Source organism: Pollicipes pollicipes, unplaced genomic scaffold, assembly GCF_011947565.3.
Source record: "Pollicipes pollicipes isolate AB1234 unplaced genomic scaffold, Ppol_2.1 Scaffold_1600;HRSCAF=1878_pilon_pilon_pilon, whole genome shotgun sequence".
In the NCBI taxonomy this organism is placed as follows: domain Eukaryota; kingdom Metazoa; phylum Arthropoda; class Thecostraca; order Pollicipedomorpha; family Pollicipedidae; genus Pollicipes; species Pollicipes pollicipes.
The window spans coordinates 105,374-129,835 of record NW_023595962.1 but is presented as its reverse complement, the minus strand read 5'-3'; the positions used below and the strand labels follow the sequence as shown (position 1 = coordinate 129,835).

The window sequence follows — 24,462 nt, the reverse complement described above, 5'->3', positions numbered from 1 at the left end:
GCAGCGTCGCGCCGTAGCGTTTGGCGCGGCGATGTGGCGACGCGTCGACAGTTGCCCTCGCTCCTCGGACGAAGCCCCCCCCCCCCCCCCCCCTCCCCCGCGCTGCCAGTGGCGGCCGGCGCTGTTCCGTCTCGGTAAACAGAGCCGCCGGTGCTCTGGTGAACCACGGGCGGTGCGGGGCCCCGTGGCCGGCCGTCAAGGTGACCCCTGGCTCGCTGGCCGTCGGCCATCCTGCTTATCAGTCATGTGCCCGCGTGTGGTCGCGGACACGCCGGCTGGCGTTGCAGCAAGAGCGTCGCTAGGAGCCGGGGGGGGGGGGGGCGCATAAGGTCGCGGTGATGATCGGGGTTAAGCCGTTGACGAGTTAGCGTGACAGACATTCCAGACAGCGTGGGCTGTCTGGAATGCCGTCCGGTTTCGGGTTTTGGTAAGGGTTGGAACGGGAGGCGATTCGGGGGTCATATGTGCGCCGGTGGTCACACCGATCGGTGTCATATGTGCGCCGGTGGTCACACCGGTCGGCGTCATATGTGCGCCGGTGGTCACACCGATCGGCGTCATATGTGCGCCGGTGGTCACACCGATCGGTGTCATATGTGCGCCGGTGGTCACACCGATCGGTGTCATATGTGCGCCGGTGGTCACACCGATCGGTGTCATATGTTCGCAGGTGGTCACACCGATCGGTGAAATGTGACCAGCCTTGTCACTCACAACGAAATACGCTCGGGAATACTAGCCTCGCCAGCTCTGTCTCTGATGCTGATGTGGCACGCCTTGGTGCCTTTGATTTGATGCTCGGTCGAATGAATAAAGAGCATGACTGCATAGCAGTGCAGCCATTCCTCGCGTAACGGTTGGAGCGAACGAAGTGATTTCTATCGTGCTGTTTTGGGGTTTGGAAGTCCCAAAGAACTTACGAATTTTAGGAACGCGTTTGCATGCTTTCATGCAACGTATCTGTTGTATCCGTCAGACCTTAATCATTGGATTGCAGAGTTGATGGGTCACGCACACGCATGCGTATGATGCGTTTGTTGTGCATCGCGAAAGGTCGGTGTAACATGGACACCTTGCAGCTTCAAATGCGTTTCGGGCGAACTTTCAGCCTTTGCCTGCAGGGCTACGGTGTAAAACATTCAACCGGCTCAGTTCGGAGGGTGACATCATTGTTGGCGCAGTTCATCCCGTGACGTCACAGCTGGCCGCCGGGTCGTGAAGGAAAATCCCCGCCGTCGACGGGGGTTTTCACCGCCGCCGCCAGGGGCGCTGCCGGCGTCTCCGCTCAGGTCCGCGTGCACCTGTACTGACGGGCAGAAGCGTGCGCGGGACGCCCGGCGGGGCGGCCGCGGAAGTCTCAGAATCCCATTAATTAAAAAGAAACACCGAAATAAAATCTCGTGTCTCTTGCGGTGTGTTGGCTGTTGGCTTGACCCAGCTATGTCAAGGAACTCCGTACAGCAAATGTTCCGCATCATCGTTCTAGATCTGTGAAAGGCTGCGTGAACGGTGGTGAACGGTAAAAAGTGCGCGTTCTGCTTGGTTGCTGCATCGCTGCTCTGGGATTACCCGGCGTGGCGCTGGGCGCCGACCCTCCGCCCGCAAAATTCGTCACGTGACACGCTGGGCGCGCCTCTGCGCGGGTAGGGGAGGGGGGGGGGGGCAAGCACCGTGCACGGTGTAGCCCGGCGCGCGGGCTGCACAAAGCGAGAACGATGATTCCGGTTAGCATTCGCGGAATTCCCCATCGCCGGGGGGCACGCGCTCGCTACTCAAAGGGGGGTTGGTGGCACGCGAGCAGACTTTCTGGGACCGGGTGCAGGGGGGGGGGAGGGGGGGAGGGCGGTTCTCGTGTCACAACCGGATAGACGTACTTTCGCGGGGATAGGGGAGAGAGGGAGGGGCGGGTTTTGTATCATGATTCAATTGACGCCGCGCCGAGGGGGAACGCTCGAGCTCCTTCGCAGCGAGTCTGCCAGTCTCGGTTCGGTGGAGACGATTTGGACTGAAAGTTTGGAAGCCCGTGGCTCGATTCTAACCGCGACGAGGCACAATGCGCAGCGATTGCCTCGAGGCACCGCATCGAATTTAAGGGATACCATCGCCTAGTTTTGCTCTTTCAATCTGTTAATGTAGGGCTCAGTCACATGCGAACGAACAATTATTGCCCCGTGTGTTCCTCAGTAAATGACTGCCTTAACTGACTTAAGTCTAAAATTAATGCATTGCTAATCATTATGGAGGTCTGTGATTGTCACTTTCGATGGGAGAGAGAAGTTATACGGTGACACGAACGCACAGAAACAGCCAAATGGCAGCGCGCTTTTAATGGTATTGCAAGAGATTGCTTATCACAATCTGTCATCTCTGTGGGTTTTTGAACAGGCTAAGAAATCAACTGTATCTTTTTAGCTGGGTGGTTATGCTTCTGGGCTCGCCCTCACAGCCGTCGCAAGAACGTCCCGACACCGGGTGGCCCAAGAACATTTTTTTTTAAGTCTGCGCTTCTCATACGTGACACAGCAAATGCCAAACCTGCGCGAAAGCGTCTGCGAGGCCGTGCGGTTCCTGAGCGCACCTCAGCGCGTCTGCCAGTCAAAAACCGGTGCGTGCCGGTCCGTGCTGGACACGTTCTTGACGACATCTCTCTCGTCGGGTGATGGAGCCGAGCTTTCAGAGCTAGTGCGATGAGCCGCTGATGGCGGACGTGCGCCAGTGCCACGGGCCGCTGATGGCGGACGTGCGCCAGCGCCACGGGCCGCTGATGGCGGACGTGCGCCAGTGCCACGGGCCGCTGATGGCGGACGTGCGCCAGTGCCACGGGCCGCTGATGGCGGACGTGCGCCAGTGCCACGGGCCGCTGATGGGGGATGTGAGCCAGCGCCACGGGCCGCTGATGGTGGACGTGCGCCAGCGCCACGGGCCGCTGATGGCGGACGTGCGCCAGGACCGCTTATGGCGGACGTGCGCCAGTGCCACGGGCCGCTGATGGCGGGGGCGCGAGAGCTTTTCACGCTTTTTTGTGATGCAACGCCGGACATGAAATCACCTTTCCACCTAGTGTTGGCGGGTCCTCGTCGTGGATGCGCTAACCTCGTACCTTTTCACTACTGCACACCGTGGGCGTGCTGACCCGGTTTCGCTGCTCGGCGACACAGAGCTGAGGAAGCTTTGCTTTCTACTTGGGTCTGAGGTAGAACACGGGGCTTGGGGACTGAGGCCCTGAGGGTAGAATACGGAGCTTGGGGACTGAGGCCCTGAGGGTAGAACACGGAGGTTGGGGACTGAGGCCCTGAGGGCAGAACACGGATTGGGGACTGAGGCCCTGAGGGTAGAACACGGAGCTTGGGGACTGAGGCCCTGGTGGTAAAACATGGAGCTTGGGGACTGAGGCCCTGAGGGTAAAACACGGAGCTTAGGGACTGAGGCCCTGAGGGTAGGAACGGGGCCTGAGAGCCTCTGCGTGGCATCCTCAGAAGATTTTCGACACGTATCCTAGACACGTATCCTAGACACGTAGCCTAGACACGTAGCCTAGACACTAGCCTAGACACGTAGCCTAGACACGTAGCCTAGACACTAGCCTAGACACGTAGCCTAGACACGTAGCCTAGACACGTAGCCTAGACACTAGCCTAGACACGTAGCCTAGACACGTAGCCTAGACACGTAGCCTAGACACTAGCCTAGACACGTAGCCTAGACACGTAGCCTAGACACGTACAGACTACCGGGTCCTCACAGGTTGTCTGTCTGTCGGCTGGCGTCCAGGCGGGGCAGGGTGACGCGTGCTCTGTTTAGGCGAGCCAACGGATTGTGTCCATGCTGTGGGCAGTGGCGCGGCCAGGCACGAGGAAAGGAGGAGTGGGGGGCGGACGCCATTCTGCTGCATGTGTGGCAGCTAAAGCAATGCAGCTTTTTTGATAAGCTGAAAAGTGGCGGTCGTGTACGCTTCCATTATTTCGCTAGTTATTGCGCGTTGAGCGTCCGCAGTCACGTTGATGAACGCATCTCTCAAAAAGGGGAGTGTGGATATGTTTGTGATGACATTGTTTACCATTGTGGGACGTGTCATCATCTCAGAGAAGCCTCCTCCCCACGAGGTCACGAGGTACGACGACGCTGTTTACCGTTGTGGGGTGTGGTATCACCTCAGAGAGGCCTCCTCCCCACGAGGTCACGAGGTACAACGACGCTGTTTACCGTTGTGGGGTGTGGTATCACCTCAGATGGGCCTCCTCCCACGAGGTCACGAGGTACAACGACGCTGTTTACCGTTGTGGGGTGTGGTATCACCTCAGAGAGGCCTCCTCCCCACGAGGTCACGAGGTACAACGACGCTGTTTACCGTTGTGGGGTGTGGTATCACCTCAGATGGGCCTCCTCTCACGAGGTCACGGGTTGTGGCGCGGCGGTCGGATGGTGAGCACGAAAGTGAGAGGTGAGGTGAGGTGAGAGGTGAGGTGAAAGGTGAGACCGAAAGTAGCCCGTGGTGAGAAGATAACGCACCACGCCCCGCAGCCCGTGGTGAAAAGATAACGCACCACGCCCCGCAGCCCGTGGTGAAAAGATAACGCACCACGCCCCGCAGTCCGAAGTGCGTTAGGCTTGCACAAGATTCCCCGCACCAGTCCTCGTAACGCCCCTTGTTTTCATTATCCGTTGATTTTGATTGTCATCTGCATCACCGGCCTCTCTTTGTAACGGTTCACTGGCTTTATCCAGTGATTAGTAAGGTACATTTAAAGTATTTTTCACAAGTAAGAGAAGCCCAACTAGCGTACCTGACAGCTGCGTCTTGAACATCCTAAAAGACTGAGCGTATTTGTGTATTTACGCCATCTCGTGGTGGAAGCAGTGCGCCATCCGATTTATTTGGGCGCCACGGCCGCGGGGTGAGAGGGGCGAATGTGTTCACCTCCACTCCTCGGACGCATCGGGCTTGGGGATTGGGGTTTGGACTTGAGACTTGGGACTTAAAGCTTGGGGCTGGGGATTTGGAACTTGGGGCTTGTGGCTCGCGGTGGAGCTTGATATTTGGGGCTTGGAGGGCTGTTCTGCCGTCCGCTGAGTTGAGCGAACCCCTCAACGTGTCGCGCGAGCCGGGGGTCCGCCACCGTCCGCTGTCCCCCGGCCGCGACCTCTGACCTTCGACCCGCGCCCGGTGACCTTTGACTGTGGTAATTGAGTGACGCGCTTTGAGCCGCGGCCCGCCGGCACCCTCAGAGCGCGCCCCGCCATGCGCCGATCCGCGGCGCCCTGGCTGTGGCAGCGCGCGCCGGACCCTGCCGTCGGCGCGGTCCGCGCGGTCCCCGCGGTCCCCGCGGTCCCCGGTCCGTGGTTCGCCTGCGGACCCGGCCAGGGCGCCGGCGCCGCGTTCGCCGCCGCCTGTTTCGGTATGTACTGGCCCGGCTGCGGGTGGGAGGCTCGGGGTTTGCGGTGCGGGGTGGTGTGGGGCTTCCCTGCCGCCGCGTGACGGGTTCGGGGCCGGGACGGAAAGGGGTGGGTTCGAGCCCGGGCACCGGCCGGGTGTGCTGGGCACTGCAGTGTTTGGGCAACCACCGGGGCAATCGGCGTCACCGACTGCGGCGCCAGATTGCCGTGAACTGCTTCGTGAAAATGGCCATCATTGCTTTTTTAGCTGAGCAAGGAAGCGGTCGTGTTATGGCCTCGTGCGACCTGTTGTCAGCACGATTGTCAGCTGGAATGCGTGACGTCATGCGTGCTGACGGAGCGTTCGGTGTGTGGGCTGACAGGAAAGTTTTTAGCTTTACTTTCCTTTCTTCTTTTACCTTCTACTTCAGTAGTCCACACACTAACTCTGGCGTACCACCGGCCATGACACACTACGTTCAAAGTGGTGTTTGGAAGTGTGGCTTCTGTTCCGGTATTGCCGCCATCTATCCGTATGTTGAGGGCTTCTTCCCGTTTGCAATTCATTTCAATATTTTCCCTCTCATTTTAGGTGTTTACTTATAACGCCATTAATTTACTAGCCAATGCAACCGCACGCCACGCCAATCACCATCACTCACCTTTTCGTGGCTACGCTTGGCATTTCAATTCCCTCTGTGTGTATATTACGTCGCATTTCCCCCAAAATCAGAGACAAGTGCTCCGACCAACCCAACGTACTGGCCAACGCAAGAGCTACCGAATCCAGCTGCCACTTCAGAGTGATTTCTTAATCTGGTAGCGCTTTCTCTCCATGCTGACGGACTGACAAAAAAAAATCCTGGCTCATCGTCAGCCGGCGCGCGACGTCACAGGCCACGTGACTTTGTGGTCACGTCCCGTGACGTAGGGCAAACACTGGGCCGTGATTGGTGCTGCCAAACGTGCTGACGACAGATTGAACGCGGCCATGTCTCATTTCGTAATCTGCCCTTCGTCAAGCAAGGAGTTTTGTCGTTAGACTGTGATAAGTTCGCTAAGATTTTGCCTAACGCCCTGTGTTAGCTGAGTGCACCTGGTCGAACTGTCGCTTTGGCTGCGTCTTAGTTCATAGTGTTGCGGTAGAAGACGAAAGTACAAAATCAGGCATATTTCGGGCATTTAGGATTTTTTTTGACGGAAAAGGCAAATATCGAACAGTCCTCGGGTTGTGATTATGAAAAATAAAAAGGGAAATTTTCTCGGGCCATAGCCCTTCTGTATTATGTGGAAACATCTGAGTCCTTGGTTGAAAACGTAGGTTGAGAGTGTGGAAAGTAACAGTATGATGATGACAATTTCATTTGTTTGCGAAATACCGATGAACTTACTACACACCAACTCTGTTAAGAGTTTAATTTGAAGGATCATGAATTACAAGTTTCGATTTACTCAACTAAAATGACAGGTTGTTTGTGTCTCATGGACAGTTCTCTCTAGCCGTATTTTAAGCCTCGAAAAGCGATCTGAGTGTGCGGTGGACTTGGTAGGAGGTTGTGTCGAGCTATGACCGTTAAAAGGCAAACGGAGGGCGTGCCTCGGTAGGCAGACTGTGCACGCCTCTGGCTGGGCTTTGGGGTGAGGGTGCGCGTCGGCCTCCGGCGATAGTTTGCTGCCTGCAGGGACCGGCAGCGGGCCCCCTCGCCTGCGTCTCCTGTGCAGTCCCGACTGACAGTCCAAACGAACAGTCTGGTGCAGTCCTGTGCAGTCCTGAGCAGTCCTGTGCAGCCCGGACTGACAGTCCGGTGCAGTCCTGTGCAGTCCTGAACAGTCCTGTGTAGCCCGGACTGACAGTCCTGTGCAGTCCTGTGCAGTCCTGAACAGTCCTGTGTAGCCCGGACTGACAGCCCTGTGCAGTCCTGAGCAGTCCTGAGCAGTCCTGTGCAGCCCGGACTGACAGTCTGGTTTCAGCCCGGACTCACAGTCTGGTGCAGTCCGATACAGTCCTCTGCAGTGCGGTGCCTGAGCGGCGGCGCGGTCCGTTAGTCAGCGAAACCCCCAGGAAATGATGGTGCTCCGCGCCCCGTCTCCCGAATGACCGGCGTCGCCAGAGGCATCGCTCACACGCAAGGGTGCTCCGGGAACGGAACGGAACGGCCCCCCTTGTCGTGACGTCACGCGCGAGCATGACGTCATGCCATGCCATGACGTCATGCCATGACGTCAGCATGCCGCGTGCACGTCCTAGCATGCCGCTGGCGAGCGTGGCAAGGCTGCCGATTTTAGTCAATGCTGGGTTTTGTCTGCATGGCTTGCCAACACCTGGTGGTTCGTCTGCATGTGTTCACACCGCCTGGCGGGGTTTTCATTACCTTTGTGCAAATATTTCACGGTCACCCCCCTCCCCTCCCTCCTGCCCACTTGGCGTGGCTGGCTGCGCCTCTGCAGGTGGCGTTCCTGGGACCTGCTAATGGGTAAATATGAAGTTTATGGCGAAGCTCAGGCTCCATCGGGCTTGTCAGGCTGCCACGCTGCCAGCGATTCTCGGTATTTCCAATCGGAGCTATCGTGCATTCAGCGTGTATCTCACCGGGCAGCAGAGGCGGATGCGGTGGGGAGGAAGGGTGCTGGGTCAGGGCAGCCTCCGTGCCGCCCAGCCCGCCGCTGGTCTGGGGGTGAGACGCGCCGGCTTGAAGTCGGGGCACAGCGCCATCTCTCGGCGTCGGGGAAGCGTCTCGCACCGATGCTTGCTCCCCCGGGGTGGAACAGCTGGATCCGCCACTGCGCCCGGGGCATGGCGGGCCACCGCGAAGCGACTTCACTGGTTCGCTTTTCATACCCACGGCGGTGATGGATGCTCGGACGTTTGTTCAGCGGGGACGCAATATATCAGGGCAGGGGCTCAGTCAGGATTAGAGATCGGGCTTTGCGACGTCGAGGCGGGGAGAGACTAACATTGGCTTTTTAGGACGTAGTCTAAGCCTACGCACGCGCTCACGCACTACAAGCATACTGTATGCGTCACGGTCGCTAACATGCACAGTACTTGCTTGTCGATGTCGCCGGATATGTCCCATGAGCTCCCCCCCCCCCCCCCCCATCCCCGCTCGGACTTCGGCTGCATCTGTGTCGGGTGTGCATCTTGCAACGTCGCATTGTAAGAGTAGGTCCTGCAGTGTGCCAGGGCCGGGCCGGGCCGGGCCGGGCCGGGCCGGCCTGAGGGAGACATCGATGAGACGTTTCCTCTAGTGCAAGAGCATTGACAATCGGGGAATTCCCATGTCCCCAACCGGTCTGGAGAGCAGCAGCGGCCGAGGAGGCCCTCCATGCGTCCCATGCCGAGCGTACAGGATGAAGAGGCCGGGACTCGTAAAAAGCCTCGCAGAGGAGGCGGCGGGCTGTGCAATCGACCGAAAGCGATTGCCTATAACGACGCTCTCAGTCAGGCTGTCACCGACTCTATGACGGACACAGATATAGACGCCGACCTGCCGGCTGTGGACACCTGTCCAATCGCCACGGCTAAGGGTCTTCATCCCAGTAGCCGGAATGCATACGACGTTTGGCTCAGCGGAACTCACTCGCCGACTTTTTGCGCAGCGGTCGCAGCATTCGCGACCAGCGCGGCGGCGCTCGTTGCAGAGCCAAAGCGACGGCGTGGTGTGCAGCGCGCCGCGTTGCCTAGCAACGGCGAGCGTCCAGGAGCGGGCTGCAGACGGCCGGGGGTTATTGACGTGACGTGTTTGGCGGTGACTACGTGTCCGCGCCAGACAGATACGGCGACGACTCGGCTGTAATGCCTCGTAAATGTTCACTCCGTTAATTTGTATGTCGTTATGTTGTCGTTTTCACTTCCTTGTATGTTGTCGTGTTCACGTGCATTAACGCCCATCTTTTTGTCATGCAGACTTGTTTGTATTAATGGTGTCGTTTTCGCGTGCATTAACATCCATCTTTTGGTCATCTCTGTTAATTCTGAAATTGCTTGATTCGGTTTACGGGCGTTTTTTGTGAGGGGGGGGGGGACATTACTGCTGGGGCGGATGTGCCTTACTTTATACGCCTCGTGCTTAGTCTCGTGCCGAAACGTGGTGTCCGGGGGCGTCCTTCCCTGGTGTCTTTCCAAGTTGGGGGGGGGGGGGGGAGAGCAAGTCATGAGTCATGTCAGAGTCATGTACGCTCAGTCATCACACACAAGGACAGTCATAAATCTTCAGAAAGCTTCAGAAAGTTGGGGCCCAGCATTCATGCCCCCCCCCGGCTTTCTAGTTCCCGCGCTGCTGTTGGTATCCGCTGTTTCTGACCGAGTCGCGCCTTTGCGGCGCGGTCCTGATTACTTGGAAAGCGACGTTGGCCTGGGTCTGCTTCGGTCGTGTCTGGACAGAGCCTGGTGTGGATCGGTCGTGACGTGGGACGACTGCGTCATGTCAGCGGTTCAAGTGGCACTGCCGCGACATGCGTGACCTCTGTTGCGGTCAGCCCCATGACCTCGGCGCGAGCAAGCCCGCGCAGCGTCGCCAAGCTGTGGCGCGGACTCCTCGGACGCGGGGCGCGGGCGCGGGCTCCTCCGAGTCCTGGCGCGGACTCCCCACGCTGACTCGTGCGGTTTCACGGACGGCCGAGTCACGCTGAGGAGAGCCGAGTCATGGTGAAGGGAGTCATGAGTCAGGCGTGGCCCTGGCGCCGTCTGCCAGATGACGGTGAAGGGAGCCAGAGTCAAGTGCTGTCGTACGTAAATGTTTGGGTTCTGTCGTTGCACGAAGGTCGGGGAAAGTTTGACACGCAGCTGTCGTACTCCTGGCGTCTCCTGTCGTTCTCCTGGCGTCCCAAGGTGAGCGGTGTGCCACTCCCCTCCCTCTCCATCCCTCTCACCTATGTCTTGGCTGCGCCTCTATAGAGGTGTCCGAGCAGCCAGAGGCACCCCTGCAGCCAGGCCAAGGAAGCTGGAACGATCGGCAGCGATTCGGTGGATCGCTGACTTTGTGCGAGGTCTTTATTTATGTCACAACATTCAGCAATGGCTAGAGTCAGCTTCTGCACGGTTTTCACTTGATTCGACGCATGCCTAGTTCGGGGCGACCTTCTTCAAAATGAATTCACTCTATGGATGCATTTTAGTAGATTTATTCACCGTAAAGCTTGTTTTTGACAGTCAGGACCAGGGCTTGTCTTGAGGACGTCGTAAGTCCCAGATGGTGAACGGCTCGCTAGTGCAGGCGCTGACAGGACGCGCAGGGGCGCGTCACGTGACGTCACGTGTTCTGTGGAACCAACGCGAAGTTGGGGGAGTCACATCCAGTTAACTGAAGTGTAGCGATCTCCCCACCTACTTGACAGTTGGCGAACACAGGTTTGAGGTGATGGTTTGGTGCTGCGTTCCCTGGCCTTGGTGATTTTCAGTCGTCTGTTCCATCATCGACCGTGCACTAGGTCCTCGGGGCTGCTCGCACGCTCACCAACGGAAGCGGCGCTGGCAGCAGACTCGCTGTTTATAGCCGGCAGCCCCGCGCCGCCCATCCGTGCCTCGCGCGCGGCCAGAAGCCTGTCGTTTTTGACCTCTGGGTTCTGCCAGCGTGGGTTGGCCCCTGTCCCGATCTTCTTTGACCCCTGACGTGACCTCTGTTGGGTCCTGGCCCGATCTTCGTCGCTCACTTATCTCAGGTCTTTGTTCACCCCAGACCTAACCTGTCTTCCATCACGTGCTGACCTGGCACCCCTGTGTATTCTGACATGACCTAAAATGGACTTATTTGACCTCTGCCCATGACCTCTTGACCTATGCATCACCTTGATTTGCCCTTTGTATGTCGTATCTGACCTTTATTTAACCTCTATTTGACCTTTGTCTGACCTCAGTCTGACCTTCACCCAACCCGGGCTGATCTCGGCTGACGTCGGGCGTGCCCTCCGTTGCAGGGATGCACATGGGCGGGCCGCGGCTATTGCTGCTGGAGCAGCCGCAGGAGCGCTTCCGCTTCCGCTACGAGTCCGAGCTGGGCGGCACACATGGACAGCTGGCCGGCCGGAGCGGCTCCGACCGGCGCTCCTTCCCCACGGTCAAGGTCAGTGGCTCGGGTCAAGGCCAGAGCTGGGGGCGGCGGCGGGTTATGTAGCGAGGCATGCGTTGGTGATTGTCGCTGGTGGTGGCAGGTTCGAGGCTCGGTCGTTGTCGTTAGGTTAGGTCATCGGGGTCACGGGTGAAGGGATCGGGAATCGAGACTAGTGGGAACTAGAAGACTAGGGCTGTACCATTTGGAATTGAGACTAGTGGGAACTAGACTAGGCTAGGGCTGGACTAATTGGAATCGAGACTAGTGGGAACTAGACTAGACTAGGGCTGGACCAATTGGAATCGAGAAAGTGGGTAAAAAGCGAAGAGGGTTGGGTCAGGTTGAAGTCATTTAGTCAGGCACGGGTCACGCACTTTTGGGTTCATGTCAAAACAGTTGTGCCAGGTCAGGGTCTTACAGTCGTTGTCAACGCTGCAGTTCCGGAATTGGGACAAACAGGCCGGGAAAGCCGGGCAGCGGGTCGCATTCCACACAAAGCTGGTGTCCGGGTTCACGGGTCTGAAAGGCCTTGGTCAAGATCGATTGCGGGCCTCGAGGCCAGGACATTGATGTCGTGAGGTAAACACGATGCCGCGCGAATGCGACTGGGAAAAGATTGACGAGTGAGTGTGAAACCAACTTGCCCACTGGCCACTGTTCAGGTTGGTGACGTCATTGGGTCGAGCACTGCGGGACCGGGCTGCCCCCGCTGTTGAGGATAGTCTTGTTTGTGCCGTTAGATTGCCCCACGGGACTTAACATCGCAGTGGTGACATTTGGCCAAGACGAGACTGCGGGCAGGAACGGTACTTGGTATTCATCCCTGGTGACACTGTCCCCCTGTAGGGGGTGGGATGCTCCTAACTCGATGGCCAAAGCGCGGACCTTGACATGATATGGTGGCGGTTGCGGTTCCATCCTGTGGTGTCCAAATAGGTGCTAGGGGACGCAAGCACACACATGGTCAAGATTCAGTCACGATTATATATATATATATATATATATATATATATATATATATATATATATATATATATATATATGCAAGCACACACATGGTCAAGATTCAGTCACGATTATATACATATTCCGGCTTGTCCCAACTAATGACCAGGCCGGCTCTGGTCACTAGCTAGACCGAGCCAGTCATTTCTCAAATGGTCAATGGAATGGTCCCCTGGGGTAGACGCAAAACTGTTTGTTCGGCATAGGTCAAGGTCAGCCTTGTGAGCCAATGCCCCAGGAGTGACCCTCCCACCAGCGACGCCGCTGTCTGTTGCCCCAGGAGTGACCCTCTCACCAGCGACGCCGCTGTCTGTTGCCCCAGGAGTGACTCTTTCACCAGCGACGCCGCCGTCCGTTGCCCCAGGAGTGACCCTCTCGCCAGAGACGCCACTGTCTGTTGCCCCAGGAGTGGCCCTCTCACCAGCGACGCCGCTGTCTGTTGCCCCAGGAGTGGCCCTCTCACCAGCGACGCCGCTGTCTGTTGCCCCAGGAGTGGCCCTCTCACCAGCGACGCCGCTGTCTGTTGCCCCAGGAGTGACTCTTTCACCAGCGACGCCGCCGTCCGTTGCCCCAGGAGTGACCCTCTCACCAGCGACGCCGCTGTCTGTTGCCCCAGGAGTGGCCCTCTCACCAGCGACGCCGCTGTCTGGTGCCCCAGGAGTGACCCTCTCACCAGCGACGCCGCTGTCTGTTGCCCCAGGAGTGACCCTCTCACCAGCGACGCCGCTGTCTGGTGCCCCAGGAGTGGCCTCTCACCAGCGACGCCGCTGTCTGTTGAGAGGGCGGGTCTGTCTCACAGCTGCGTCATCCCAGTATCGCAGCGGGGCCTGCTGGCCTCTTGACCTCTAGCCGGTGCCCCGCTCCAGCACGCGCGGGGAATCCCCATGGCAGCGCGGCGCCGCTGCGCCACGGCGGCGACGCCCAGTGTCCTCTCCCGCCTCGGGGAGGAGAGGGGAGGGGCGTACCGCAGATGGCGCTAGTGCGCCCGGGCCGGCGGCGGGGGTCCCCCGGCGGGCCCTTGCAGGATCTCCGTGCGCAGTTTCGCCAGCTCCGACGATTGGCTGTGCTGCGCTGTTGGGGGGGGGGGGGGGGATTAGGGGAGGGGCAGTTATGGCCGCTGCCGGTGGGCGGTTGACTCCCTGGCGCTGTTGGCGGACGGGTCATGTTTACTCAGGCCTGGGCGGTGACAAGGACGGCGGTCTGTGGAGGACAACCGGTCACATGACGTCAACTGGCCCGCAAGTTCCGATTCTGAAAACTGTGGGATGGATGACAGAAACTTGTTTTTCCCTCATGCATTGCCTTGGGCTATGGTGCAACGAAATATGTGGTTAATTCACCTTGCATGACGTCCAATGAGCCCCAAGTTAGAATCCAGAGACGCTGACACTTCTGACTTCCTGCTGACTCTTCTGACTCTCCCCTTGTGACTCTCTCGTCTGACTTTCTTCTAGCTCTCTTCTGACTCCCTTCTGACCCTCTTCTGACTTTCCTCTAACTCCCTTCTGACTCTCTTCTGACCGTCCTGTAACTCTCCTCTAACTCTCCCGTCTGACTTTTCATCTGACTTAATTCTGACTCTGTTCTGACCCTTTTCTAGCTCCCTTCCGACTCTCTTCTGACTTTTCTGACGACTCCCTTCTGAGTTTCTTCTGAGTCTCTGTACGCTCTTCTGACTCCGGGCCTAACGTCTCAGTCATCCTCGCTCGTCTGTCGCCGCCACCCGACGACCCTGCCGTGTCTCCCCCTGGGGCGGGGTATGTCCCTGGGGCGAGATGTGTCCCTGGGGCGAGGTGCGTCCCTGGGGCGAGATGTGTCCCTGGGGCGAGGTGTGTCCCTGGGGCGGGATGTGTCCCTGGGGCGAGGTGTGTCCCTGGGGCGAGATGTGTCCCTGGGGCGAGATGTGTCCCTGGGGCGGGGGTATGCCCCTGGGGCGAGATGTGTCCCTGGGGCGAGGTGTGTCCCTGGGGCGGGGTGTGGCCGTTCCGGAGCGAAGCCGACCTCGTGCGCGCCACTCTCGTGCGTCGCGGCGTCTCTCGTCTCCTGCGTCTCAGTCTGGGGACGGTGGGTCGGCCTCCTCAGACGATGGCTCCGCCCCGCGGTCTTCGCTGTCGGCTCATGCCATGGGTAGGCGTTCGGGAGGCGGCCCCCCCCCCCCTCACGATGCCGATGCCGATGCGGGCACCGATGCCGATGCGGGATGCCGATGCCGATGCCGATACTGATGCCGATACTAGTACCGATACGGATGTAGACGCGGATGAATCTGCTCCCCGGGTCTCCCGCGGGTCGCCGTCTCGTCGGGTGCAGTTCCCCTGACCTGGCCTGACCCGGGCCTGCCGGCGGCAGTGTGGTGTCTTTGAAGCCCCGCCCTGTGTCAGAGGTGGCCGCCTGCTAGCCTGACCTGCCGACCTCTGACGCTGACCCCTGACCTCTGACGCTGACCCCCTGACCTTTGCTGACCCGTCTGACCCCGCTCCGGCAGCTGGAGGGGTTCCGCCAGCAGGCCGTCATCCGATGTGAACTGTTCACGGTGGAGGAGGCAGGGTCCGGCGGGCAACATGTGCCGCACGTGCACACCCTGCAGGGCCGTAACTGCAGCGGTGGCATGGCCGAGATGCGTGTCGGTGCCGACAACGAGTACACTGCCAGGTGAGAAGGTGTCGCGGGGCGGTGCCTAAAGGGGCCACGGAATGGTGAGAAGGTGCCGCGGGGCGGTGCCTAAAGGGGCCACGGAATGGTGAGAAGGTGCCGCTGCCACGCGAGAGAGCGTGCCGCGGGGTGGTTAGAAGTGGGCTGGGCGGCGGAGTGGTGATAAGGGGTCACGGAGTGGTGACAGGAGGCCACGGAGTGACGAGAAAGATCCATGTGATGATGGGAAAGGGTCTCGGAGTGGTGAGAAGGGGCCACAAATGGTTGCCGAATGGTGGGAGTGATGTGTGTGGGAGTGGTGAGGGTGGTGCGCTGAAGACAGCGGCCGTAGCCAGCGGGCGTCCGAGCCTGGCTTAACCACGTGTTTCCCGGCAGCTTCCAGGGCCTGGGCATCATCCACACGGCCCAAGAACAGATGGTGGAGAAAGATCATGCGACGCAAGCTGGACGAGCGTAAGAGGCTGGTGGAGAGAACAAACCTGGGGAAGCTGTGGACGCCCAGCGAGGTGGACAAGATGGAGGTTCGTTTTGGCGAAAATCACAATCTGTCAAAAGAAAATCGCATTTGAAAATCTGGCGTGCTGGCATGCAAAGGTTTGGGGATTCCTTGCAAGTTTTGCGACATGCTTGCACGGGTAGAAAGCTATTTTAAAGGTTCTGGACTTCAGACCGCTACAATGAACTCCTGACCATGGTCAAATGCCAAGACTCTTTCAGTTCGGTTTCTGGCTGTCGTCTGCCAGTGTTAACGGTCAGTCGATGTGTGCGTTCATGTATCCTGTGGTTGTGCGGTTACGGTCGTGGCGGGACGCATGCGCACTGGCGCTAGAAATGCGTGTGTTGGTCTGGCTTCTGGACGCTTGTGGCATGCATGATCGCCATATGGAAGTGCCGTGGAAAGTGTTACACGGTCGGGAAGCGCTAGGCCCCACAAACTCGTAGTCACAGCTACACCTGAGTTGAAAGGAGCAGCATCCTTTTCATGGCATGCCTCCTGTGTAGCGGTTTGGGACAGGGTGGAGATTTTCAGGCCCAGTTTCCAACAGACTAGAGCCGGGCCAGAGCACTGGATACCTGGTCGCATTCCGGTGGCTTGCTGAAGGCGGCGTCACTTGTCATGCGTCAGTCAAGTCTGGATAAAACCGTGCCGTCATATTTTAGCATTCTATTGGTCGACACCCAGCGCATCGCTAATCCAGCCTCTGTCACAGATGCGCCGGTCCAGCCTCTGACAGCGAGCCGGCCGTTTCAGGCGCAGGAGCAGGCCACGCAGGAGTCGCAGCGAATCAACATGAACCGGGTGTGCCTGCGGTTCAGAGCGCTGTTTCAGAACCCGCACACCATGGAGTATGAGGAGATCTGTGCGCCCGTCTTCAGCGACGCCATCTACAACGGCAGTGAGTGCGCGGCAGGGGCGCGTCGCTTAAGAAGGGGCAGAAGGGGCGTCGTCTTCAGAAGATGCTTCTGAAGACGACGCGGGGGCAGGGGGGGGGGGGGTGCGAGAAGGGGCGGCACTTGTGAAGGCGACGCAGGGGTGGGTGCGAGAAGGGGCCGTGCTTTTGAAGACGACCCGGGGGGGGGGGCGTGTTGCGAGAAGGGGTGGTGGCTCTGAAGACGACACGGGGGGGGGGGGGGGGGTGTTGCGAGAATGGGTGGTGTCACAGAAGGCGACAGACTACCAATGTTCACCCCAGACATCTTGAGATATATAGTGCACGCCACCGTGGGTTGCACGCGTATACTGCACGCCACCGTGGACCTAGGCCGAGGGCGGGGCAGTGCGGGGCAGATGGGGTTGGCGCAGGTTGGCAGCAGCTGGCCAGCTTTGGAGAAGGGTGGGGTGACTGAGGTCACCGTGTGCTCACCGAACGGCTCACCTCCGGGGTGCGGGACCGCGGCAGGATGGATCGGGATCACGGGGTATAGGATCATGGCAGGATGGATCGGAATTATGGGATAATGGATCAGGGCAGGATGGATCGGGATCACGTGATAAGGTATCACAGCGGGATGGATCGAGATCATGAGATACGGGATCACGGCAGGACGGATCGGGATCCCGGGATATGGGATCACGGCAGGATGGATCGGGATCACGGTATACGGGATCAGGGCAGGATGGATCGGGATCACGGGATACGGGATCACGGCAGGACGGATCGGATCCCGGGATATGGGATCACGGCAGGATGGATCGGGATCACGTGATAAGGGATCTCAGCGAGATGGATCGAGATCACGCGATACGGGAACACGGCAGGACGGATCGGGATCACGGGATATGGGATCACGGCAGGATGGATCGGGATCATGGAATACGGGATCACGGCTTGACGGATCACCGCTGGGTCATTAGCGGTGAACGTGTCAAGGGTCATGTGAGTGGCGTTGCCGGACCGATGCTGTGTTGGCCTGTGGACCAAAGGCGTCATATGGACCCGGCTTGTCGCTCCAGCCGAGGTGCGCGTCTCCCGACCAGACGAAGTCGGAGATCAAGCCAGAGGTCTGGTCACGAGACGCACACCTTGGTTGGACTCTCGTCTGATCTCTGACTTCTGACACCTAATATCTGACATCCACTATTTGGCGCCGAATATCTGACATCGGTCACCGTATATCTGACACCTAATATCTGACACGTAATATCTGAACCTAATATCTGACGCCTTATATCTAACACCTATTCCCTTACTTCTAATTCTGACCTGGTTCCTGACATCTGACCCATGATCTGGTCTGACTTGGGTCTGACCCGCGACCTGTGACCTGCCCCTGATTTGACACATGCTCTGACTCCCAGCTTCCCATTTCTGACCAATTGCCCGGCCTTAGTTCGCCCCTGACATCCGACCTCTAACCTGAGCTGACCTGACCTGACCTGATCTGACCTGACCCATGACCCGGCAGAGTCGGCGCAGACGGGTGAGCTGAAGATCGTCCAGCTGTCGGAGGCGTACAGTCCCTGCACCGGCAACAAGGAGATCTGGCTTCTGGTGGAGCGTGTCCGAAAAAGTGAGTCCCTCACCCTTATCACAGATAGGGCGTGCGTGTCCTCAAGCAGCCGAACGTCACCTCTCTTGGCGGGTGGGGCATCTCGGGTTGAGGACATAGCTGACCCTGTACCGGAGGGTGGCTGCCAATGCACGTGCGTCAGGCAGGGTGTAAGGCTCTGCGCAAGCAGTAGTGGGGGTTTCTGATAACGATGGCTTTGGGTATGTTGTGTGGTAGGACGCCGCTTATCGCTGTAGCGTAAGGGACCCATGACTTTTGTGGAGACTCACGCACGGGAAGGGGGAGCTCAGAAAGGCACGTCAGCGGCATGACAGCGGTGCTGGAATGGTCGTGATGCTGAATCGTGATGAATAAATTTCAATGACGAAATGCGAAAACAGGTTAGTTTCGTCGAAAATTGGTGTAGTCGCTGCGACACTGACCCAGCCCCATCACTCGCGTGTTAAGTTCACTTTTGGTATAAGCCCCCCCCCCCCCCTGACTAGACCCGCCGGCCTGAAGAATTGTCACATGTAGATGAACATGGTGGTCTTACACATCGTAGCGTGTTCGACATATTGGAAAGACACATCGTTGAAGGCTTTTGAATGCGTTTGTAAGCGGAGCACCACCGTCGTTTCTCACCAGACAGGTTTGTAATTTCTCTCAGTTCCGTCCCGTGGATGACCGCGCGGTTGCTGCGTCGTAGGAACGGTCGCAGCCTGAAGATGAGAATATGTATGACGCACTCCGCGTGGCCAGCGAAAGCCAATATCGGTCCTGCGTCGGTGTTGACGTCAGACGCCGCCATCCCGTTTCTATGGCAACGTACGTTGATTGGCTCCGGGAAGTGAAGCAGAGCAAAACTGTTGCGTCGGTCCTGTGCTGCTGCGTCGCTTACGTTGAGATCGCATGGGGTCATATTGACCCCCATCTCCACCCGAGCGCATTGCATTTATTCGGCTTCTCGAGCGCGTGCTAATCACCATTATGGTTCGTTTGACTGCAAGCACCGCAATGTTGCACTAGTTTGATGTGTTCATCATTTTGATGGATAAGCTAAGCGCATTTCGTGTTAAAAAAGTGTTGGAGAAAAAGAACAAGTCATTGAAGTCGTCTTTTTTGTGATGATCCGGAAGCGTACCATGCATTGAATGATGGATACGCTTCTCGTCCTCACCAGATTGGCTTTTGATGCAGGTTCTAGCGAGATCAGTGCGGACAGTTCTAGCGAGATCAGTGCGGACAATTCTAGCGAGATCAGTGCTGACAGTGATCATTCACGTGCCTGCTAGACCGCTTGCTGCCTGCCTTGACACTGACACTGGCGGAGCTGGCCACCAGCAGCTGCTCCCACGTGTTCCCCACCAAGGTAACGTGCCGCCGCTTGTGTCCCGCCAGACGACATCAAAGTGCGTGTGTACGAGGAGAACGAAGAGCACTGCGAGATCTGGTGCGACTACGGGCGGGTGATCAAGTGCCACCACCAGTACGCGATCATCTTCCAGTGAGTGGCGCCGCCCGGCCGTCGGCGGCGATCTCGTCTCAGATGGGGCCCGCTCGGGACCGCCGGTGCGATCTCGTCTCGGAGAGGGCCCGGTCGGGACCACCGGTGGCGATCTCGTCTCAGATGGGTCCGCTCGGAACCGCCGGTGGCGATCTCGTCTCAGAGGGATCCGCTCGGAACCGCCGGTGGCGATCTCGTCTCAGAGGGGTCCCCGCTCGGAACCGCCGGTGGCGATCTCGTCTCAGATGGGTCCCGCTCGGAACCGCCGGTGGCGATCTCGTCTCAGAGGGATCCCGCTCGGAACCGCCGGTGGCGATCTCGTCTCAGAGGGGTCCCGCTCGGAACCGCCGGGTGGCGATCTCGTCTCAGAGGGGTCCCGCTCGGAACCGCCGCTGGGTTTGCTCGGAACGCGGCCCGGCTCACACGCTCATGTTGTAGTCGCGCGCACGCCGCGGGCTTGATATAGATAGCGTGCTGAGGAGACCAGCTGAGATAGCGCGTCGCTGAACAAACACGCGTTGGCGCCGATTGCCGGGGGGGGGGGGGGGGGGGCGGGGGCGACGTGACAGACTGCTTCTAAGGGAGGCGCGGTGGGTGGGTGCGGGGGAGGGGGCATCCAAACTTCGGGCCTTCATAATGGATTTGGGACTCCTATCCAAGCTATTTCTAGAAATGATCTTTTGCTGTCACCTAATTAAAAAACTAGTTAGTTGTTGAGAGCGCTCGCGAGGAACATAATGTGCATAGATAAGACAACACTAATAGCCTTCTTCCTATTTTTGGGCGGCATGCCTTTATCGAAACTAATAGCAGAGGTGATATGGTCTACTTTGGACCACACTTCTGCTATTGTTTCGATAAAGGCATGTTGCCGGGATATCAACGCATCTGTCGCCATTTTCCTTTTTTCCAAGGGATAAGGACCCAGCCTAGACCTCCACGAAAGGTGTTCTGATCCCCTCAGACCCCGCCCGGGCCCTCTGAAAACCCGCTCCGATGAACTCGAACCAACGAATACCCACGTCCGCCCACGTCTTACCCACACCTGATCAACATTTGTATTACATCTGACCCACATCCGCCCGCTGTCTCACGCCTTAGCTGACCAGCGTCTGTCCTACATCTGACCCGCGTCCTGTGTACACCTGAGCCAGATCTAACCGATGGCTCAAGACACATTCGACCCGCGGCTGATAAACATCCGACCCGCGGCTGACCTATATCCGACCCACAACTGACCCACACGTGACTCACACGTGACCCACAACTGACCCACAACTGACCCACAACTGACCGGCACCTGACACACAGCTGTCCCACAGCTGACCCACAACTGACTCACACGTGACCCACAACTGACCCACAACTGACCCACAACTGACCCACACGTGACCCACAGCTAAGCCGCTGCTAACCTACGTCTGCCGTTGCAGGACGCCGCCGTACCGCAACAAGGACCTGCCCAGCCCCGTTCGCGTCTTCATCCAGCTTGAGCGTCCGTCGGACGGCTGTGTGTCCGAGCCCAAAAACTTCCAGTACACGGAGCGTGACCAGCGTGAGTAGTCGCACACCGTCAGATGCCTCACCAGCGGGGCTCTCACCGCCCGAGCTCTCACCGCGCGAGCTCTCACCGCCCGAGCTCTCACCGCGCGAGCTCTCACCGCCCGAACTCTCACCGTCGGAATTTTGCTGCTCGAGCATCGCTGCAGCCGCGCTGTTTCTGCCTTTGTCTCTGTCTCTGTCTCCGTCTTTGTCTCTGTCGGCCTCTGTGTCTGTCGCTGCCTCTGTCTCTGTCTCTGCCCCTCTGTCGCTGTCTCTGGCTCTGTCTTTTTGTCGCCTCTTTCGTAGTCTCGCTGTCTCAGCGGTGATGGTTCTCACCGTGGTCTCTCACCATCTCACGCCGTCAGAGCTGTGTCCGGGTTTGGCAGCTCACGTTCAATAACTCACGTTAGCCCCGCGTTATCATACGAGCTGCCGCTGTAGTCTAGCTCTCAGCACCTCTCACCGAGTTCTCACCGTTCCACCAGCATTTGCTCACGCCTTCTCACCGTGTGTAGCCCTCAGCGTCGTCACAGGTGGTAGATCTTACCATGGCCATGCCGCCTTACCACCAGCAGCTCTCGGTGGATCCTCGGCAGCAGCTTAGCGCGTAACCATAGCCGCAGCTTCAAAAGTGCCTCTAGCCTTAGCCGCCAGTGGCTGCCACCGTAGCCTAACTGGCCGACTGTTGGGACGCACTGTGGCGCCACTGTGGCGCCACTGTTCTACCGTCAGCAGGCGCCCGGTGCTCCCTGGGCATAACTGGATGTAGCTGTCCGATGGCGCCCTGTCGATGGTCGACATCGCGTCCGCTGGGCGCTGCGAGCGGGCGGCGTGGAGGCCTCGGGACCCGGCCGTCCCGCTGCGCTGTCGGGCGCCGCGTGCGCCGCAGGGCCGCCGTTGACTATGAGGCAGGCCAGCCGCGTGAGACGGACTTGCTAGTCACCCCGTGCTCGGCGTTCGGAGGCGTGCGGACGCAGTGCCGTCGTCGCGTTGTGGCGTATCTCCGCCCGCGCGGTGCACGCGTGGCGCGCACTGAGGCGCGCCTCCCCACGGCGGGTCCGTCAGATCGGCGCCCCCTCCCCCCCCCCCTGTGGCTGGTCGCAGACGACAGATGGTCCGCCCGCCCGCCCCTCTCGCCGGATCTGCATGTCCAACGGTCCGTCCTGTGCGACCTGTGACCTGTGACCTGTGACCTGTGACCTATGACCTGTGTGTGTGTGTCACGGTCCGTAGCGGCTCGTAGCCCTTCCCCCAACGCCCACCCCCACCCCTACTCTCTCTGCCCCCCCCCCCCCCGACCGATGCGATCTCGTCTGGCGCGGATCGCAGACCCTGCTCTGACGCTCTGACCCCGTCGTCGGCCTGCAGGCACGCCCAAGCGACTGGCGGTGACGCAAGACCACTCGGACAGCAACAAGCGCCAGGCGTTCGACGTGGCAGGTGAGCCTTCGCCGCGCCTGATCGGCAGAGAGCCGCTGCACGCGCTCGGCTACCCCGGCGGTGACGACTCTCCGCCGCGCTACGTGGCGTCCGACGGGCGCTACGCCGTCACTGCGCCGGCGCCGAGCCGCTACTGTGCCAACGCAGACGTGATCCGGTACGCGGTGCGCGATCCGGCGCGACAGTGGGCGCGTCGCGCCGCGCAGTCTCCGCCGCCGGCGCCGCCGCCTCCGCCGCCGCCGCCTCCTCCGCCTCCTCCCCCGCCGCCGCCGCCGCCTCCGCCGCCGCAGACGCATCCGCAGAGTCTGACGCCAGAGGGTGTCATGGATCTGTCGGTGGGCGGCGGCGGTGGCGGCGGTGGCGGTGGAGGCGGCGGTGGAAGCGGCGGCGGGGGTAGTGGCGGCGGCGGCGGCGGTGATGGCGGCGGCGGCGGCGATGGCGGCGGCGGCGGCGGCGGCGGCGGCGGCGGCGGCGGAGCTGGCAGGGCCTGGCCGTCGCCGCCAGCCGACCCCGGCTATCCGTTCCCGACCGGCTGCATACCGACCGTGGTGCAGAGCGCCGAACCGGCCGAGCGGCGGCGCATCGCCGTACGGCCGGAGTTTGGCTCGCTGGCGCCCGGCGGCGGCGGCGGCGGCGGCGGGGGGCACGGGCACAAGCCACGCTCTGCGCCGCCGGATCTAATCCGCATCGTGCCGCCGGCGGCCGCGCGCAGCCAGCACTGGCGCCGCCTGGAGCGCGCCGTCGAGGAGGGACGCTACGGCGCCGCCTACCGCGAGTTCACTGACGGCGAGCGCGCGCGCGCGGCGGAGGCGGCGCGCGAGGCGGGCGCCGAGCGGCTGCGCGCCGGCGGCGAGGCGGCGCCGGCCGCGGCGCCGGAGCGGCGCCGCGGCGAGAAGGCGCGCGAGGCGGCCGCGGCGCGCCTCTCGCCGTACGAGCGGCGCGCGCCCAGCGCCTGCGGCTCGCCAGCGCCGGCCGAGGAGTCGCTCTGGCCGGTCGAGCGGCTGGCGGCCGGCGAGGGCCGCCTGGTGATAGACGCCGGGTCAGGGTCGGAGCCGGCCGGCGGCCAGGTGGTCGACTACGTCAACACGGCGGCCGGGCAGGTCAAGATCAGCTTTGATGTGAGCCGACTGGCGGGCGACGCCGCTGCCAACGGGCGGGCGTCGCTGGCGCAGTCCGGCTCCGTCTAGTGCAGGCCCGGTGGTGGGCAGGGGCGGGGCTGGGACGGGCGGCGGCGGCTTCCACGGGGCGTTGCTGGCTGGCGCGCGGCGCGGCCCCCACCCGACCCCCTCGGACCGTGTCTGGTATCTGGCGTGGCTGACGTACAAACGGCACCGCCCTGGGAGCGTGCGGCACCCGCGCGCGTCGGGCGTCGCCGTCGTTACTTGTGATACAGTGTCGTTCGCTGTGACGTGATACGTGTCGTTGGCCGTGTCGTTGAGGGTCTTCTCGCCGCGCCGCTGCTGCGCCGCGCTGCGCCACGTGTCGATGCCGCGGGCAAAGTCAGACGTCTGCGTCCGCAGCGTCCTTGTTAGCCAGTGTCGGCGGCTGACACGCTGGCGGGTGGTTTCCTGTATGGCTTAGCCGCAATGACCAGTCATGACCAGTCATGACCAGTCATGACCAGTCAATGACCAGTCATGACCAGTCAATGACCAGTCAAACCGTCCCGTCCGGGTGGACTTGGCAAGCGTGACCGTTCTCGGGGAGTTGTGATCGACTTCCCACGAAATTCTGTGCGCGTGCTTGTGTCGCTAGCATCGTTAGCGGACAGTGAATGTTTGTGTCTAGTTTATCAGTCTTCTCGCGCACAGAGGAGGCCTCGCTAGTCATGCTTCCGTTCTGGCTCGGTGCCAAGTCGGCCATATTGTGCGAGTGCCTGTGCGGACAATTTAAAAGCGATCT

General features: G+C 60.0%; 1 pseudogene; it reads left to right on the top strand.

Annotated features, from left to right (window-relative positions):
- LOC119092220 (transcription factor p65-like) overlaps window positions 1–24,462 on the top strand; it is an 89,025-nt pseudogene that overhangs the window by 41,961 nt on the left and 22,602 nt on the right.